The sequence below is a fragment of the Perna viridis genome, chromosome 5 (genome assembly GCF_037379345.1).
Source record: "Perna viridis isolate PV_CMFRI_1.1 ecotype Kerala chromosome 5, ASM3737934v1, whole genome shotgun sequence".
NCBI lineage: Eukaryota > Metazoa > Mollusca > Bivalvia > Mytilida > Mytilidae > Perna > Perna viridis.
Genome location: NC_142449.1, coordinates 47,874,463 through 47,880,512, shown reverse-complemented (window position 1 = coordinate 47,880,512; position 6,050 = coordinate 47,874,463).

Below are 6,050 nucleotides of genomic sequence, written 5' to 3'. Positions count from 1 at the left end.
GTTTTCTCTTTTTTTACATATGCAAATGTGAAAGGTTATAGAGGTTATTCCACTTAAGTTGTGTAAGAGGAATGTAAATGAACTATTAAAATCGGTTTCTTTCTTTCTTTTTTTGGGGGGGATTATAAATTTAAGCTAGTAATACTTTCTTACCAATGAAAATTTACAGTTTGACCATAAATCAAACTAAAGAAAGCCTAATTATTATTACCTGGATTACTCTGCATTTATAATCCATTTTCTTAGCTTAGATTGTCCTTTCCACATTGTTTAGGCCAGACATTGTTTATACCAGCTGGAGGTAGATGCAGGTTTTAGATCTGTCCAACCATTATACTTTTGAGTACATAGAATTTCTGGTACTTTGAAGCTAACCTTAACTGTGTCATTTTGGTTACATTGAAAATATACACCTTCTCAATAAATGAGTTTTAACAGAAAATGTAAAATGTATGAAATGTTTTTTTCAACACATGCAGTAATTAGTTTGTAATCATTTACCTATAAAATATTTCCCAATGACACAGGTTCAGACATTGTATAAGTTTGTTTTTTACGCCATTGTATTTTATAGTTTTAACATCTACAAGTGTAAGTTCCAATAGTTCTATGTTACAGTGTGTGATTTGTGTTTTGTCAGTGTGTTATCAATCATGATGCATAATGTACTAACCCAATGATTCCTGAAATTATGTGGTTTTTTTTTTTACAGGTACAGCCCTGTAATTGGTAGGGGGCCATATAATATATACTGAAGTAATGTATTTCTCATGTAGTAGTTATTTTCTACCATAAAAATAGAGTAACTCATTCACTTTACTTTTGCATTTAAGTTCTAAGAATATGTCTTGTCACATTTTTATAAGCTTAGGGTGCATCGTGGTTTCTGTTTTGTGTATTTTTAGCTACCATACATGGATTGCTGTTATTTCCTGCAAGTTTTTTTGACATTTAAACTCTGGACCTTCAAGTTTACAATTTTCTGTTTTAAATGTGGTTTTCTGTTTTTTCGCTCCCTTGCCATTAATATCTCTTCAATTTTAAGTGTCAGTCTTTGTAAGAATCAGGCAGTAGGTGAAACATGGTATGAAAAAAACCCATCATTTTGATAGTTTGATAGTGTAATTTTACTATTTGCATAATCAAAATCAAGGGGAAAAAAACAAGATTTTCCATATCATGTTGCTGCATTGAGATATTTCATTGAAATGCACTGTAAATGAACATTTAAAGGGCAGATAACTCTGTCAAAAATATCATTTTTGTATCATTCTATTGAAAAATTTAAAAAGAAATCCAATGATGTATAGATCAAATAATGGTCTTTTCAAATGGAGAAAGCATCCTTGAGTGAAATTATATTGTCACATCAGTGGGTTTTTGACATGCATGTTTCTGATTTTTCCCATTATGCTTTATTCTTAGAAACACTTACTTAATAAGGGTGCACTGTTTTGCACACCAAGTTACCCCTGTCAAATTTTGTCATACTTAAATTAAAAGATGGAATTTGGTGGATATACTGTTTAAATGTAGTTAAGCATTTATACATAGAGAGATGTAATATATGTAATGGTAAACAGGTGTAATTCAAATGAAGAAAGGTATCCGGAATGTTTCAGTCCTCTGCCATATCAGGTTCTCTCCTCAGCATCAGCTGGCTGATTTTCAAAATACCTTATTTCACAGGATCTTTAGGAACTAAAGTTGTGAGAAAATGAATCGAAAAAAGGTGTTATTATTTTTACCCCTTTTCCACCTCCTCCATAAATGCTTTCATCCTGTGCTAGTGCCTAAGTGCCTGATATTGTATAAAGCATAGTATTTGGCTGTAAGTTTTGGACAGGCACCCCTGATTTGTACTAAAACTCCATAATGTTTTTTTTTCAGTATGTTACCATGACTACTGGATTTCATGACATTAATCACAAAGTTACTTATAAATTACTTGAACCTCCACACACCAAGGATTAGAAAACTATGCACTTTCTTAGGAAAAAAAACAAATGAAATGTCTAACTAAATTCTTTTGAACATAACAAATAGAGACCATTTTTTATTTTTCAATAATATTGTTTTAAGTACATGTATTAATGCAAGGATTATAAATAACAATATGTTATACGAATGTGTAACCTGTTTGTAATTCACACATAATTTGGAGATTTCACAATGACTTTTGGGTCCAGAATAATGTGGGTATTCCTTTTGCGCCACAACTCACTTTGTCAGTTTGTAGTTAAATTTCGCCAATAAATTAATGATCCTTTTGCACCAGAATACAGATAAACTTATATCTAATATTGTTTTTACCATTTGTGAACACTTTTCAATCATACCTATACATTGGTCAATGCTACGAAGTGGAACTAATACCGGACTAATCCAGATCGTTACAGTGATGGAACATTTATGTGCCAAGATAGATTCATGGAACTTCATAAACATCACTGTAACAGTGAGTTACAAAATCCATAAATTCCATCAGGCTCGCCCCCCACACCTACACGATTTTAAGACATTTTCAAAGTCCGTGGAAAATCCATTGTTTAGAATAGAATTTGGAGGCTCCTCCGGATCCTCACGAACTGTTTCTTCATTTATTGCGTTTTCTTTCTTCAGCGCCAAATTCATTTTTGATTTACGGCCCCACTTAGACATTGCCATCACTATCTGAGTGCTGGTCTGTACATGAGAAATAGAGGTTTTCCTTTTTACGTTCGATATGGAAACTTCTGATGCTTCTCTTCTGTTGGGTGACATAGATTTTGATCTCCATTTTGTAGCTGCTACTGGTACTATCATGGCTCCTTTCGACATGTACGTTGGAGAATTTTCTAACGAAGTTGGTTGCAGTATTTGTGAATCGCTTGATCTACGCCCCGTCATCCATTTCGCTGCTGCATTTGTTGCAAGCAAAGTCGCACTAAATGTATTGGATTTAGTAATTCTTAATCCGCTTGCTTCACTCATTCGCCTATTTAAAGGTGCAGGTTTTGAAGCAGTTTCATTCGATTTCGTTTGCCACTTTTTAGCGGCTACAGCAGCCATAACAGCATCCCCGTTTTTTTGCTTTTTTTCATCTATGTTGCCATTAGGTAGAGAGTTTCTTCTACCTCTTGGTTTCGCTTTCCAAGACGAAGCAGCTGTAGAAGCTAGAAATTCATCTCCATTTGTTTTTGTTACATCTGGTTGGGTTACAGAATTTCGTCTACTTGCAGATGATGTTTTCGTTGTCGGATAATTTTGCCAGGTCTTCGCTGCTACAGAGGCAAGAAAGACATTCCCATTTTGGTGTGTGCTGTTTCGTCTTGTTGGTGACGTTTGTTGCCCGCTAGCTGATTCTGTTTGCATTAGTTTATCTCCATTTTTCTGCTCCGCATTCATATTAAGGTTATTTTTGTTTTCACCTTTTGGTGGTACCGTAGAAGTAATCGTGTTCTCTTGTAACTTCAATCATAATTCTAAAGTAGGCGAAACTACCTATTTATGTTAAGGAGTTGAAAAAGTGTTTTACGCAAGGTTACACTGTTCTGACTTAAGAAGAAAAAACGGATAGTATTGCATAATATACAATGTAGATAATCCGTTATTAACCGGTGATTATATTCTAACATATTGTTCAATAAAGAAATTGAAATAATGGAGGTTTAACGATATACCTTCTGATGTGTTGGCACGAAGTGCTATAAATACATTGATTATTTAAGTTTTTTTGTTATTATTTTGAAAAATATAATCGACTCGCCTGTGTTGTGTTATAACAGTCGCGAATGCGGAGATTTGAAAGTGGTAGCGAAATAGAGTATACTTCTAATTTGAAATAATCGTGAGCTGTTAGAAGTCATAGTAGTGTTTTTCCTGCAAATAAACAACAAAAACAAACAAACAAACATGCAGTGATCATTGTCACCAAGTAATTCTATCGATAGTTGAACAATTGTACTTCGTTAATCAAACCTAAAAGAACCATTATTAAGAAAGTGCCGCATAGAAAAATATTCAGTCTGTGTCACTGAATGACACATTGGTATGAACGTCAATAATGATTTTTTTTTTCTGAAGTCGTAAATGTTCCAAAGTAGTTGTACTTCCCATCATACAAACACATTTTCTATTTCGTTTTACGTCATTCAGAAAATAGTACAGAGCATAACAAACGTTTCGTTTAATTTGTGACAAATGTGAATATGATTTGTCAATTTCTATAGAATGATTAAATTATTCAAAATGAATCGACTGCGAAAAGTAAAAAAAACATGTACTGTCAACAGTAGAAACGAAGTTAGGTACAGCTATTACTTAAATACCATTCTGTGTAAGAATTGGGCAGTGAGTGGCACGTTTTTATCTCATACAGGTCTTTATTGCCTCAAATATATTCAATACATGTAGAAAACCACCGAAACGCTAATTAAATTTATCCTGAAGCGTCTGTGACACAGATTTTTTTTACTCTTTATAAAGGGAAAAAGTACGGGACAATTCCCCCCAATTTTCCATGGTGCATTTCAACTAAATTTTATCTAACAATGTCTTAAAGAGGCAAATTTTACAACCACTAAATTGGTTAATTTTGGAGCTTATATGGTACAATTATTGTGATAATGCAAAAAATTTCATGTGCCATAACCTATACGCAATTTTGCCTGATTCTTACACACAGAAGTATAGCATGGACCAGGTGCACCGATAGGGTAAGCGTCCTCTGTTTTTTCTAGAAACACACGCCGAGTTGCTATGATGACATGAAAATCTTTTAATCTTAAAAGGTCTTCTCGAAGATAAGCCATTTAATGTTGAAATGTTCAAAAATGATATTGAAAAAAAAAAAAACATGTATATGTATCAAAAATAGTTAGCAATGACACAGTATAACAATGAAAACTGTAATTAACACATATGGGACTTTTGTTTGTGTGAAATAAGTCTTCAAGTGCTTATTAAAATGAAAAATGAAAAGTAAAATTTACATTCTTTCAATTCATGCGAATATAAAGAACGTTTTTTATTTTGTGTTTGTTGTCGATTTAAGGGTTGTGGCAAGTAAGTCTGAAAATAAATGTTGCAAATGTTTTTCTGTACGCTTTCCGAAATGAAAAATGTTTATGATTCCCTTTTCTACTTTCATTCTATCTATTAGCATTCTGCTTTTCTATACTTTTTTGAAGTTCTGTCAACTCTGTGTTGTGTTTCAGTCATTCCTTCTGTTTAAAATAAGAATTTATTTTTTTTTTGGTTTATTTATTCTTTCGTTTATTAATAACACAAAAAAACAGTTATTTTTTAGTCTTTTTATATACCATCGATTTCGATTTTTTTGTCTCTTTCAGTTGCATGTTCTATACTAGTAATATCTGGATCTTGTTATCTAAAGCGGAAAATATTTTCAGTTTATTTCCCCATTTCCCGACCGACGGAAACGTTCAAAAAGTGAAAAGTTTACAAATCGGAAACATGTGTTTTGTTCGAATTTTATCAGTTTGAAACGGTATAAATCATGAAAAATGAAATATGTCTATTCCTAAGTGCATGTACAATCACAAAAAGAAATTGTCATTTGAATTGCATTGGAGCATGTAATTATCTCAAAAATGCGGAAAATATTGACTTCAGACATTTCTAGAGACATTTTCAAAAAGCCGTAACTATTTTGTTTGTACTGAAAATTTTATCAAATGCCGACGTAGAATTGCTGAAAGTATATTCATTTATATGAAATATAAATCGGAAAGGAATATTGTGCAAATAAGTACTTACTTTTATAATAGAATTTGATTACTGAACACTTTTAGAAATCTGACCATTTACAAACACTTTCATTTTTGCATTGAATATTTTTTTCCCTAAAATAAACACAATTTCGATAATTATTTCAAAAAGAACATATGAAATTATTCCTTCATGCAAAATTCGGCGGACTTCATACCCTCTGCAGAAGAGCAATTCACTATTTTTGTTTTTTAGACCGACAGTTTGTTACACCTGACAGGCGGAATTTTGACGCTTTTTCAGATTTTTGTCAAGTTTAATTGATTATAAAGAATTAG